Source organism: Arvicanthis niloticus, chromosome 11 (genome assembly GCF_011762505.2).
Source record: "Arvicanthis niloticus isolate mArvNil1 chromosome 11, mArvNil1.pat.X, whole genome shotgun sequence".
Taxonomy (NCBI): Eukaryota; Metazoa; Chordata; class Mammalia; order Rodentia; family Muridae; genus Arvicanthis; species Arvicanthis niloticus.
In genome coordinates, this window is record NC_047668.1 from 7,072,944 (window position 1) to 7,088,319 (window position 15,376).

General features: G+C 37.5%; 1 long non-coding RNA gene across 2 annotated transcripts in view; it reads right to left on the reverse strand.

Annotated features, from left to right (window-relative positions):
- Nucleotides 1-1,874: 1,874 nt before the first annotated feature.
- The window catches only part of LOC143443949 (uncharacterized), a 37,051-nt gene continuing 23,549 nt past the window's right edge, over nt 1,875-15,376 (reverse strand). Inside the window, exons 3-4 of one of the 2 annotated variants that reach the window (XR_013113405.1) lie at nt 15,025-15,114; nt 1,875-2,088 (exon numbers count right to left, since the gene is read on the reverse strand). This is a non-coding gene — a long non-coding RNA (uncharacterized LOC143443949). Of the gene's footprint in view, nt 2,089-4,685; nt 6,131-15,024; nt 15,115-15,376 lie in introns of those variants that run through there. The other variant, XR_013113406.1, reaches the window with a different exon arrangement.

Sequence of the window (15,376 nt, forward strand, 5' to 3'; positions counted from 1 at the left end):
ATATTTTATTCTTCCACCTCTCCAGTCCCCTCCCACTCACTGACTGTCTCACATCACATACCTCTTTCTCACCACCCTGTCTCCACAAGGATGTCCCCACCCCCACCCCCACCCCCAACCCCCCCATCCCCAGCCCACCAGACCTCTAAACCCCCTGGGGTTTCCAGTCTCTTGAGGGTTAGGTGCAACATCTCTGATTGAACACAGACCCAGCAGTCCTTTTCTGTATATGTGTTGGGGGCCTCATATCAGCTGATGGGAGAGGGGAACCTGATCTGGTATTGGATGAGGGAAAAGGACTGAAGCGCTGAGGGCCAGCAGAAAGAATAGAAATGGGCAACCTCGGGAGCTAGGAGGTTGGGGGAACCCTCCAGAATATATCAGAGACCTGGGAGGTAAGAGACTCTCAGGACTCAATGGGGGAGAGCTTTGATGAAATGCCTGACAGTAGGAAGATGAAACTTATAGAGCCACCTCTAGCAGGAAGACAGGGCATCAAATGAGGGAGGGGGTTGCCATCCCACAGTTAAAACTCTGACCCATAATTATTCCTGTCTGAAAGAAATACGGGGATGAAAATGGAGAGGAGCCTGAGGAAAAGAAGGTCCAGGGACAGGCCCAAAGTGGGATCTAGCCTAAGTAGTGGGGAGATCTCAAGGCCTGACACTATTACTGAGGCTATGAAGTGCTCACAAAAAGGGGCCTATCATGACCGCCGTCTGAAACAGGGCAGCTCTGAACAAGCAGCTGAAAGAGTCAGATGTAGATATTTGCACCCAACCAATTTGACAGAAGCTGCTGACCCTTGTGGTTGAATTAGGGAAAGGTTGAAAGAAGCTGAGTAGGAGGGTGACCCTGTAGGAGGACCCGTAGTTTCAATTAATCTGTACTTCTGAGATCTCTTAAACACTGGGCCACAGTCTCTTAAACACATCACACTAATAACATTTTTATAGTCTAGAACATTACTTTGTAATGTAGACTCTGATGGGCTTGTGATAATGAGAGATAGGACCGAATTTACATAGATTGAATAGCTCTAGACCTAAAATTTGATTCCAAACATCCTAAAGTTCACAGGGGATGGTGATGTAGCACACTTTGAGCAAATCTGCCTAGATTGTGGCCACCTCATTTCAGGGATAAAAGTTTTTAACATCATAGACATACTACATCATGCAGAATATTTATACTTATGTTGAAGAAAATAAAAAGAACAAAAGAAGAAGAAAAAGACAAAGAAACGACCATGTTCTTAAAACCACTGTGGTAGAACAAAATCTTGCTATTTCCTGTGGATGAAGAATGTGATATTCATAAATATAATCTTGTTTCTTTCTGATCATCTGAGCCGTTTTTTCTTTAATGATTGTGTGTAACTGTGCTTCTTGTGCTCTTTTTCCCCTTCATGTTTTTTTGTTTTGTTTTGTTTTGTTTTATTTATTTGGTTGTTTGTTTCGTAGAATTTAGTTGCCAAATTGTTTTCTAATGATAGGGAGAAAGACAAGTGTGGATTTTGAGGAAGTGGTGAGGTTGAGAGGATTTGGGAGGATTTGGGTGAGGGAAAATCAGGATAAAAGTATATTGTATGAAAATATATGTTCCAATAATATAAAAAAAATACATTTTAAAGCATAGAGAAAGGGGGCTTAAATATCTTTTTATTCTTTGCATCAATGTCAATGTGAAACAAGGTGTTTTAGAATTATAAAACACTTAATAACATTTACTTAACCCAGTAGATGATGTAAGAGTTGAGGAGTATCATGAGATACAAATAAACTAATTAAAAATAAGATAAAGAGTTTATCTTCAAGTGGTTAATAACCATATGAAAAGGTGGTTATTATAGGTAGAAAATAAAAATCAAAACATCAAGTAGATAATATTTATTCATTTGATAGGTGTAATTACAATGATTGAAAATAAGTATTTGTCAAAATGTGAAGTTGAAAACACTTATGGAATACAAAATACAAATACTTTTAGAAAATTGTTCAGTATTTTGCTTTTAAAAAGATAGAATTTCTATATGAATTTTTAATTCCAGAAATCTTCCTTAGGAGAGGTGTGAGGATCAAACAATCACTGCAAAATACAATTTACACACAAAAAACATAAAATCAATACAGAATGCAATATATATAAATGACATTCAAGTTTTATAAAGACAGTTAAAATAAAGAACACAAATGTGTATACATTCAATAATTACCATAATAATTAATAAACAATTAACTAATGAAAATTACCTATGTTAGGGATTGTCCTTTTTACCTATAAGAATATGTTGAAACTTTCAATTAAGGTACTCGAGAATGTGACTTTATTTAAATGTATCAATTATTTTTCAGTGTGGCTAAGTAATGATAAGGCCACTAAAATATAGGAGAGACTTGAGCATCATATAAACACAAAAATACTCAAGGACAAAGTCACATGATCTTCAGTAGAGATGAGGATAATTCCTTGAGATCAGGAAAGCCATGGCCCTGTGGCCTAGAATCTAGTAAGTAGAAAAAGTGCGACCCAAAGTTGTGGAGGGATCGCAGCCTTTAATACAAATTTTAACTCTCATAAAAGTGAGACTATATTTTTATTTTAAGCCACTCCATTTTTCCCACACACATGCCTAGGAAACTAATATACTATACAAAGGAATGAACTTAACCACAAAAAGACAAATAGTGACAATTCCAAAAATGCATTATGCATGACTCCACTGATACAAATTTTCTCCGTAAGACAAATTCTGTGTTTACAGATACAAGAGTTGTATGCAGCGTGATATGAGGAGGAATGGGAAATGATTTGGTGATGATAGGTGTACGATTTTCTATTGGAATGTTGAGAATATTCAGTAATTAGTTCATTAGTTAATGGTCATGGTTGTATACCTGGGGAAATATTAAGGCCTGTGAAAATTTAAGTAACACTATTGTGGTATAGAAATCTAATCTCGATTTAAAACAAAAAAATGGTTGGAGTATGTGTGTATGTGAGTTATGAGTGTGCAAGAACACCCTCCCCATTCCTCAGATGTGCTGTGGTTTTCAAGTTTGCTTGAATTTATCTTGGGGGAAGTAGAATCCTGGACAAAGTGCTAGGTGAAGAAAAATTTTCAAAAAAAAAAAAAAATGGCCATGGACTTGTCTGAACAACAGGAGGAAAAGGTTTAAGTGAGGGAAAACCTGGTTCCAGGAGCCTGCCCTCTAAAACAGCAGGTGGGATATGTGGGAACACTCATATTCCAATAGAAAAGCACATCTATGCTTTGATGTCATTGGTCTTCCTCCTTATAGAAGCTCTGTCACATCTGTGGACAAAGCAGTGCAGGCTGTGACCAATGGAGAAATTCTGGGTATCATCTGTATGGACTTAGTAGTTATGTTGTGAAACAGGAGCCAGACATTCTACAGCACAGATGGATCATGGACCTTCAGAACTGAGCCTACCACTGATGTTTCTGAGGACAGTACTTATACACTCTGGCCCTTCTAAACAAAGGTATTATGCACATTTTCACAGGCCAAGTTCAGGCATCAGCCAACAGTCAGGTAATGATGTTTCAGAGTGTGTGCTGCAGAAAACCTTTACCTGAAGAGTCTTGGCAATGCTTCAGGAGACCTTGGCTGTGACATCAAATTCTCTGTGGCATATGATCCTTTTATACCCCTTGAGGGTAAGTACTGTAGGCAATGACTACTAGTTTGGTAGCTCCCCATGGCAATGACTATCAGTGTAGTAGCTCCCCATGCAGAGTCCATCCAGGACCTGAACTTTATGAGCTGTGTCTGAGAGGCAATGACCCTTCTAAGCAGATCACAAGGATCTAGACCACCATTCCAGAAAATTACTGATCTCTCTCACTCTCTAGTATATGGAGGACCAAGAGAACAGTGTCTGATTCAATGCAACATGCCCAGCTTCCCACAGAAGTTACTTCTTATCCATGATGGCATGTTTCTTTCTCTGTCGTTGCCCTGGTCTATCTTTCTGTCTCTCTGTCCCTGTCTCTGTCATCTTCTCATTCTGTCTCTCTCTCTCTCTCTCTCTCTCTCTCTCTCTCTCTCTCTCTCTCTCTCTCTCTCTCCTGGTGTATTGGTATTTTGATGAGAATTTGCCATTCTAAGACATTTGTGACCCACTAGGTAGGAGTATTTGGGAGATTTAGGAGTTGTGGTAACCCTATACAATGTATGTCACTGTGGAAGGCTTTAAGACATTAACAACTCTATTTATTCATTCACTTTCTGTTCTTCCTGATTGCAATTTAAGATGGAAGTTCTGGGATGGCTGCACCAGCTGGCATTCCTGCCTATTACCAGGATTCTGAGATGAGAGTGTAATAGACTTTTATATCTGTGGAACTATAAAGCTGAATACATCTCTTCTTTCAATAAGAAGTCTTAGTCATGATGTTTTGTCATAGCAATGGTGAAATAGCTAATATCTCTTTCATGCCTATAAGAATGTAAACAAGATAGAGGATACTCATGATCCTTCTTGCATTCTCATGTAAAGGAAGCTCAGGCCAAAGACTAACTTCATATCTCGAGAAAATTTGAACTCCTATCTTGACCAATATGGAAACACTTAGAAGCCAACTCTGAATTTAACTGGGTCCCAGGCCAGTTCCCAATGAACAGACAAGGCAGCAAGTAGCATCTTGGATTTTGCTGCAGAATAAGCAGAAGGAAGCAGTTGAGGACCAGGCCCAGGGTACAGCTCTCAAGATATCACTTATCATTTAAATAGTTCAAGGAGGACAACTGCTAGCAATGGGACCAATGCTGCTACCCACTCAACCCAGAAGTACCTGCAGACTCTTTCAAAGCTTCCTCATAAACTTTCTAGACACCCATAAGCACATCTCCCTGGGTGGACTGAAGCAATCTTTCACAGATTTATGTGGACTGAGCTAATTAAGAGATGGGACATTGACTAAATGCAGACCTGGCAGTTCTATGCTGTATATGTGTTGGGGGCCTCATATCAACTGGTGTACTGTGGTCCAGTGTTTGAGAGATCTCAGGGATCCAGGTTAATTGAAATTGTTGGTCCTCCTATAGGGTCGCCCTCTTCATATGCTTCTTCCAGCTTTCTCCTAATTCAAATACAGTGGTCAGCAGCTTCTGTTCATTAGTTGGATGAAAATATCTGTATCTGACTGTTTCTGCTGTTTGTTGGGTCTTTCAGAGGGCAGTCATAATAGGTCCTTTTTTGTGAGCACTTCATAGCCTCAGTAATAATGTCAGGTCTTGGGGCCTCCCCTTGAGCATCTAACCCTCAAGAGACTGGAGGCCCCAGGGAGTTTAGAGGTCTGGTGGGGTCAGGGGTAGCGGTAGGGACATCCTCATGGAGACAGGGGTTCAGGGAAGAGGTATGGGATGTGAAACAGTCAGAGGGTGGACAGGGGTCTAAAATTTGTTATTTAAAATTAATTAATTAACTAAAGAAAAAGAGATGAGACTCAAAAACAATACATTCTCTCAAGTGTTTAACATAAAGGTTTCATTATGGAGATCAAAGTTTGTAGGCTTTTAACCTTCAGATCTCTTACTTATTTAGAGTACATATACAAAATTTCATCTCAAGAGAACATCTTTTCATACTTTTATACCATTCAACACTCTTGTTAGTGTTTACACTGAGTTGAGATTTGATTCAAGAAAAATGATTCTATTTTGTATAAACTATGTGAATACGGACAAATTTTTGTTCTTCAATTAGAAACTGAGGCTTTATTATATTAGGTGCTGTTATATGTAAAATACTCTTTCATCTATAAATAAAGCTGCAACTGACATAATAAATTTTGGGTTGGTTAGTTGGTTGATTGATTGGTTGCTTGCTTGCTTTGTTTATTGTTTATTGTTGGTTTGCTTGGTAAACTTCATTTTGTATTGTTTTTCTTCCTTCTATGTAAAAGTCCTTGAAGTCACCTTCTCACGCTTAATTAAAATAGGCTTTAAGAACTGGGGAGTTTTTCAGTTAAGGATGATTGGCAGTTAAAGATGATTGCTTCTGTTGCAGAAGATCCAACTTCAGATCCCATGTTGGGCCACTCACAAGTTGGGTAACTCAAGCCCCAAGTAATCAGACATGTCCTTCTGGCTTCAACAGGCATCTGCAAACATGGAGATTCCACTAACGCCCATACACAAAAATTACAACAAAATTTAAAAATTAAAAATTATAAAAGATGTACTGAATTATCCCACGTTTGTAAATGATGAGATTCTGTAGTCTTTCAATTGGATCTTATTAATGATCCAACTCTCATCTTCTCAGACTTCACATTAGGTTTCCTTAAAAAAATGTAATTCCCTTATAACAAAAATCGTAAGATTTTACTTCTGAAGGCAGCTCTTTTTTTTTTCATAATTGAAAATTTTATTTCACATACAGCTTTTCTCATTACCAGCAAGATGAAGCTTTCCAGCTGTGGCTCCAGTTTTGAAAAATCCCACAGCAGCTCAGAATCTTTTTTTAATTAGAAGTAAGACCTGATATTGGTAGGGTTGATATTTTTATTTAGTTTATTGTTCTTAAATATGCTTACCAAACTGTATAGCACCTTTAAAATATTAATATGGCACATCTGAGTTCAAGAAAAAGAAACTTCTATACCTCAAGTGGTTATTTTTAGAATAAATATACATTTCCATAGAAAGCTGAGTTCAACTTTAGGAAATTTTATGTAGAAACATGATTGTAGAAATTAGTGGGTAGAGGGTCATTAACTCTCAACTGAAAGTACTTCAGGGTCTTTCTGGTGACTCCTCAGTTCTCTGCTTCTATATTCAGCCACAGATCCCATACTTGCTTCAAAAAGAGTACATCTTTTCTATATAATTCACAAACCTCTTAAAATATTACATTTTGCATTTATAGCCCATCATTTTTTGTTAATCTCTTTTCAATAGGAGCAATAATATAATTGGCTTCACTCCTAGCTCACACAATGCACTGTTGTGTTTATATATGTGCATAGACATACACATGCACACAAGCATGCACATATACACATAAACACATGTACACAAGTGCAGAAACACAAATGCATGCACACATAGACTCATCCATCTGTACAGGCATGCATTCACATACACATGCACACACATGAATACCCATATATGCAAATACACAGAAAGACCCACATATACCAATATCTAGTAGAGGCCCTAGATGCTCAGAAACCCTCTCAACTGCTATACTTCTCCCTGCTCAACTGCTCCCTTCTCAACTGCTATACTTTGCTGGTTTTACTAAAAGTAAACCAGCAGTTTACTTTTAGTAAAACCAGCAAACCATGAATTATGAGTTAAGTAATCCATAGAAGACAATTTAAACACAATCTCTTTAACCTGGTGGTATAAGAACTGCTTTCCTTGGTATATCATGACAAAACATTTATTTCTTGTTGCAAATAGTTTTGACAATGTGCATATAAAAGTGTTCAAATATTGAAATGAGATACCTTGAAACCCATCTTCCATTCACTCATTAGGAAAAGTCAATGTTGTATCTCAAATTTTCCTTAGGGATGCTGTTTTAAAGTTCTGTAGAGTAAGGATCCTTAAGCATCATTGATGTCCTAGTAATACTTGGGTAGGTAACTAAAAGTAATGATGGCTAAGCTGATTCCAAACCTACTAACTAGCACCTCTTAGGGTGTAGCAAGGTATTGATATATTTTTAGAGCTCTCCTAATGATATTGATCGACAAACTTTTAGCTATCAATTTCCTTAATTTGCAGATAATGGCTATGTTTTACATAGCTTATAATGATTTATTCATTCTTCTTTTCAGTGGCCAAACAAAACACTACAAGGTAGCATAAATACAAATGTAAAAAGAAAAATAAATTTAAGTACTCAATTTATTCAATTTTAATACTAACATGCAAATGCCCTGTTTAGTCATCAGCCCTAGGCTTGGAATAAAATAATAAATAAAAATGAAAAAGTTAAAATCTAAGAATCAATAGAGTTTCTTAAATCTACCAGTGAATATTTAAATGTACATCATGACTCAAAATTGCAGAAAAAGAAGTGCATTCAGGAAGAGAGTGCTGAAATCAGACCTAATTACCAAGAGCAGAAAATTTAAAACGGACAAACTGATGAAAGCATTTACATGATGAGTGATGGGCAGCAGAAGCTTGCATCAAAATTAAGAGTGGGAATGGACTAAGGGCTGTAACCTGTGCTTTCATCTACATTCACTGCATTAACCTACTATGTTGTCAATTAATTATATAATGCTAGAAAATCCTATTCTGCCTATACATGTAGAGGGTGAGAATAATGAGCAACTTTCTGTGTGTGCATTCTACTCATTAGGCTTGCTGATAGTTTAAAGGCACTTAGCAACTGTGAAACCTAAAATAAGCCCTGACTACTTGTAGCAATGTGTATCACTACACCATGACCCTATTGCTATCTTACTCTTGTAAGGAATGAATAGACATCATCAATGAGATAAGTTCTGAAGGAAATGCATTATGAATAGTGAGGTCAGAGAAAAAGTAGCAGATAAGGGGGAAAAGACAAAACAAAACGAAATGGTATAGAATGAGAAGGAAGCTGAAACTGCATTGCAAAGGCCAAATCTCCTAAAACAACTCCATTAACAGATTCAAACTTACTGACTATATTCTTATTCAAAATGTTCATCAAATATCTTCTAACTAAGGAAACATTACAAATGAAAGACTTATAAGGTTCAGAATCAACATGGAGGCACCTGTGGGAGAGAGTAAAAGTCAAAGAAAGACATCGACAGAATTAGAAGGAATTAAAACTCATAGTAGTCCAAGGTTAGTCTTAAACATATTCTACATATACTAAGATGAGTATAAATTATAAATAAGAAGGCACATTTATGTTATTTATGTTCTGAATCCATAACTTCTAATTTTCAAACAAAAATTACAAAACATGTCATATAATAGAGCAACAAGAAAAATGATATTTATGATGTTCATGTTCTAAAGCATTGGACAGAAAAAATAAAATATAAGTAATATATAAAGAATTGTATGAGGAGAGAAAACCTGTACTACTAGAAGAATAATATAAACATAGAATAATATAAACTTCCCAAGTACACTGGGAAGAACAAAAAATAAATAACAGTAGTCTGAACCAAGAAATGAATATATAAAAAATTTTCAACAATTATGAAAAGAAACAAAAAGAAATAAACACCACACTCACTACATCTCATTAGCTGCTGTGCTCTGAAGCCCAGGCCCTTCACCTTACCTGGGCAGCACAGTAGAGCTGATCCTAGTGACAGAGGTATCAATGAGCTGGCCTAAGACTCATTGACTGTGGGAGAGTTGACCCCAACACTCACCTGCTGTGAGGTGGTGTAGGAGATGACCCCTTCACCAACTGAGGCAGTCATGAGAGATGGTACATACAATATCCTGAGAGTGGAAGATCTGGCTCTGCTCCTCATTTGATGCATCATTGGGAGAGTGGCCTAGCACCTCAAGTGAGCAGCACACTAGAGATAGCTTTGATGGCATGGGTGCAGGTGAGGCAGCCCAGAGGGCTAGAGAGTTGGGTAGGTGATGTTGTCCCTTACTGGCTCCAGTGTTGGGTGAGCTATCTGGATTAAAATCTGAAGAGCTCTGTTGGTGAAAGTTTGGAAATCTGCAGGGTTGACTAACTATGCTACCACCCAGGCCCTGATCTATAGCTTTGAGTTGGTGCACTGCAACACCTATCTCATCTCTGAACTGCTAGAGCATTTGAATGGGCCAGACCTACAGATCCAAAGCTGCAGCTTCTAGGACAAGAAGTCTTCTATACTTTGCTATGTTTGTTTGTTTGTATTTATTTATTTTGGGAGAGAGGTTGTGTTGGGGGCCGACTTTTAGCAGAAAGCGGCTATCAGCTTTGCAGCCATCTTGAGCCATATACCCTGACAAGAGACTTGAATTACAATAGCCTACAACAGCTGAGAACACTCCGATAATCTTGGTTTAGATACCTTGAGATTAAAGGTGCGTGAGATTAAAGGTGTGTGAGATTAAAGGTGTGTGACTTAGAAGTATAGAGATCAGAGTTAGAGACAAGACCTAAGGGCATGATTAAAGGTGTAACTTAGAGGCGTGGCTTAGAAGTCAGACTATAGAAGACAGAACCGGAGATCAGAGAATATATAGACGAAGATCAGAGAATACAAGGGATCATCAGAGACGAATCTCAGACATTAGGTAGAATCTGCCCTCACCCTCGCTCTTGCTGGAACCTCTACCCACAGACCGGAGTTGCAGCTTGGGCCGGGATACAGTGGCCGCCCAAACGTGGGTCAGCTCAGGCCTCAACATTTTGCCTGGGCTGCAACATTTATTTTGGCCGCCCCAACTTGGGGCTAGTGCGGTCCCCAACAAGGTTGTAACAGTAGAGGAAGAATACAAAGGGACAGGAAGGTGAGTGGCATTGGGGTGGATAATGTGAAATTCACAGTCAATAGGAAATAAAAATAAATAAATGCCAGAAAGCATACAAATGAACTGCCAGACAGATAGACACACAGGCACTCACTAAGGCATACCCACTGAAATTTCAGAAAAAATGTTGACCATGTTTAATATCAAAAGGTGAAATATATGTAATCTATAAATATTATCCTTTACCAAATACATTTGAGGTGATAGAAAACTGAAATAAAATTACTCATAATATTAAGTAAGGAATGTAGAGATAAAAATATACATCTGTGATAAAAGGCATTTCTCTTACCCATAATTAATCTAGAGTAAACTCTCCACTTCAATGCTGGCATTATATGATGAACAGATAAGATAAAAGAAAGTTGTTTTACAACAGAAAATATCTATTGGGAATTTGGAGCTATCAATTCCTCCCAGTAGAGATGCAACACCATGATAGTAGTTGAAATGAGACGTTAGTTTAGAATTTTAACTTTAAGACCAACACTATTTTTATGTTGAGATACTATCATTCCTTTTTAAATTTTAAAATCAGCCTGTCTTATAGCAGATCTCTTCCTAATATATAAAAAGTACATACTATGGCTCTCCTACCTATAATCTTCTTTACTGTATTTATTACAACATGTGCACTTGCCTTGTTTCATCCTTTCCCCAAACTCTTTTCTTTCATACCCTCTGTGTCCTTGAAATTAGTATTGGCATCAGGAAAGAGATAAAATGTAAGCATTTTAAATATTTAATAAACACCAACAAAAACATAACAAGAAGAAAGAAAACAATACAAATTGCCATAAGGTAAAATTCTGATAAACTAATATGTGGATTTTGCAAATAGGTGCAAAATCATTGGAGAATGAGAAATAAGAGCAACAGTTTAATTCATGTCAAGTTTCTACTCAGGTGAACTTTAAAAGTTTAGAATTAGATGTTGTATAAATTTGCAGAGCATATAAACGTGTTTAATGCCACTGAATTTTACAGTTAATATTGCTTTTGAGTACATGCTTAAGGATGGTATAGTTAAGTATTGAGCTAGATGATTCCAAAATTTCTGAGGAATCACCATATTGGTTTTCATAGTGACTGTACAAGTTTACACTCCCACCAGCAATGGATGAGTGCACCCTTGTCCACATTCTTATCAGTATGAGCTGTCACTTGTGTTATTGATCTTACCCATCCTGATAGTTGTCAAGTGTTATCTCAAAATTGTTTTGATTTGTATTTTCTGATGGCTTAGGATGTTGATTTTGTGTGTGTGTGTGTGTGTGTGTGTGTGTGTGTGTGTGTATGTTTCTCGGCCACATGAGATTCTTCTGTTGAAAATTCTCTGTGTAAACCTCTACCTCATTTTTATTTGTATTATTTGTATTGTTTGTTCTGTTGGTGTTTAGTTCCTGTGTTCTTTATATACTTTAGATGTCACCACTCTGTCACGTTAGGAGTTGGTGAATATCTTTTCCCATTCTGTAGGCTGTTGTTTTGTCCTATGGATGGATTCCTTTACTATACAGAAGATTTTCAGTTTCATGTGATCCCATTTATTGATTGACACTCTTAGTGTCTGAATTATTGGTCTGTTCAAGAAATTGTCTCCTTCAGTAATGCATTCAAGGCTAGTCCCCAATTATCTATCTTTTATTAAGTTCAGTGCTTCTGGTTTTAGGTTATGATCTTTGATCCACTTGGACTTGAGTTCTTTGCAGGGCAATAGATATGGATCTATTAGCAATTTTTTCTACTAGATAACATCAAGTTAGATCAGCACCATTGTTGAAGATGCTTTCTTTTTCCCCACCCTTTATTTCTGGCTTCTTTATCAAAACTCAGGTGACCATAAATATGTTGACGTACACCTGGAGTTTTAATTAAGTTCCATAGATCAGCTTGTCTCTTTTTATGTCAATACCATGTAGTTTTTATTTCTATAGCTTTGCTTAACTATCTCTGTTATTTTATTTTATTTGTATTTCTATATCTTGGGCATATATTCAAAAGATCCCTCATACTATCACAAGGAAACTTACTCAACTATGTTCATAGCTGCTTTAGTCATAATAGCCAGGCTCTGTAAACAACCTAGATGTCCTTCAACCTAAGATGGATAAAGATAATATGAGGCATTTACACAATGTATTACATAATCTTTAAAAACAATGACAACATGACTTTTGCAAATGGATGAAATCAGAAAAATTTACCCTGAGGAAGGTTACCTAGACACCAAACAACAAACATGCTATGTACTCATTTATAAATGAACATTAGAAAGTATAACTATGCCATAGTCCATAGATCCAGAGAAGCTAAGTAACAGAAAGAGCTCTATTGGGTGCACATGATCTCTATAGGAAGGTAAAATAGTATACATTTTACTGGTGGACTTAGTGGTTGTAGGGTTGGGAGTACAAGTGTCCAGGAACAAAATGAGGGGCATGGTGAAGAGACAGAATACTGCAAGAGACAACAACAATTGTGGAATATTGTAGAAAACTAAAGCAGTGGAAACTCCCTTAAATCTAAGATTTACCCAAACAAAGTCTCCTAGCAATTTGGGTATACAGAGCCAGAACTGGCAATCTTCTATAATCAGGCACGACTCCCATTGATTAATCTAACTTGAGGCCCACAAAAAGAGAAGGACCCTACACCTGATACCATGTTTTGTGACTTCAGACAAACTGAGATTAACTGCTTCATCCCTGTGCCCCAAGTTGCCTCTGCCATGTTGGGTGTACAATGAAAGCTAAAAACTGTGGACAATGTAAGCCATTTATTGTGGGAAGCGGCTCCACTCTCACCATTACAAAGTGGCACTTGGCATAGGCATTGCTTGAGAGAAAAGACAACTCCATATATGGAGTTGTATGTGCTGAGAGGTGTGGTTACCCGATCACCCCACCTTGCATCATTGAGAGTGGCCAATTAGCAGTGACTTCGTGGCAGTTGCTGATAGGATCAAGACAATGCTTATAAGGGGCTGCAGGAGCTGGGGAGAGGAGAAGACAAGAGAAGGAAAGGAGAGAGAGAAGAAGCTCACTGTACAGGGATAGCTGAATAAACCGCTTGAAGAAGAACACAGTTGCCGTTGCCTTATTCCGCTGGTTGGACATGAGTAGCGACAATTTATCCCTTAAGTGATTTGTATTTGTTTGATTAATTAGTTTTTTTGTTACAAACATTTAACAAATGCAAACCTAGAATATCTTACCGTGTCTGAAAGCAAGCTAATGTTAAGATAATAATATAAAAGATTATGATGTTGTTTGTTAAAACAGAAAAGCCAGCAAAGTCTGTATTTGGAGCAATTTTAATAGCAAAGTCAATGAATGGAGTGTTAGATTATATCCAAATGTAACACCGTATTTATAATGGCATACAAGATTTACTAAATCCGTAAGTGGAATGGAATAAATATGTACAGAAAGAGTCTGAAGGACTTCATAGGCAATGGACACTCGAGGGAGTGCAGACAAGGACTTCTATCAAAGAATACAGAATGGAAACAGGGTGTAGCTTGAAATAATTCCCAGAGAAAAACCTGGTGTGCACATTTCATCAAGGTGATAAAAGTAAATACAGCTGGCACATCTGATAAACTCCAAAGAGGTTCAGGCTTTATTTCTCTCTGAGAAGACATTCTTCTCCTCAGATTATACCTATATACACGAGGATGATGGAAATAGCAAATACATTCTACATACATATCCTTATTTCTTCTCCAAAGGGTAAAGGGGATGAACAATGTAAAGCTCATAGAGCATGAAGAATAAACAAAATGCAAAGTTCTAAATAGGATCTTAGAAAAGATGTACCACAGATAGAAACAGAAATATGATAATAAATATACTCCAAGGAAACGATCACGTTAATGCTTGCCATCAGTTTTGTTTTACTGGCTGTGGCAAATTTATCCGAAGGTTTGTGAGGGGTGACTAGACATGAGTTTTACAGAAACTCTCTGATTACTTCTGTTGTATGTCTGTGGTTCACATGCAGTTCTGTCACATAGAGGTTACAAGATTTTTCAATTGTTCATTTACTGGTAATTCAAGAAGTAACTCTTCAGAGGTTCTTCTCGTGAATACAAATCTACTGCTAATCGTTATTTGTGATTAAAGGCTTGTGAAAATACACGTGATTGTTCTGGGTTCTTGATCACCATAGATGTGAATTTGTAGAGAACAAGATATTATTTTTAAGACTGATGCCACAAGACTGACACTGTGTGGATGGCCAGGCACTAGAGGCTTGATAGCCCAGAGACCTAAGATAAAAACAAACACTATTGGCAAAACAATAAAATCTAAAAATTTCCTAATGATATTTTCTGTACTCAGAGATTCGAGTCTAGCATGATCTTCATCTGAGAGGCTTCATACAACAATGATAGGAGCAGATGCAGGGACCTGGAATCCCAGTGCTCTTGGAATCCCACCAGAGAGGGGCAGGAAGAACTGTGTGATGCAGATTAGTTAAGGATACTACAAGAACATAGCTCACAGAATCAACTAACCAGGGCTCATACGGACTCACAGAGACTGACCTGGTAATCATGGAGCCTGTATCAGTCCAATCTTTATCTTCCGCATATATGCTGTGGTCATTCATGCAGCTCGGTGTACTTTCTGGACTCCTAAAGGAGGGAACAGAGATTTTCTCTGACTCTTTTGCCTGCTTTTGGGACCCTTTTTGTTCCTATTGGGTTGTCTTATCCAGCATTGATATGAGGATATGTGCCTAGTCTTATTGTGACTTGTTATGTCATTTCTGGTTGGTATATGTGGGAGGTCAGCATTTGTCAGAAGGAAATGAATTAACAGTGGATCTGGGTAATAGTTGGGAGAGGGTCACAGAGGAGAGTAGAGGGTGAAACCTGCATTCAGGATATAGTTCAA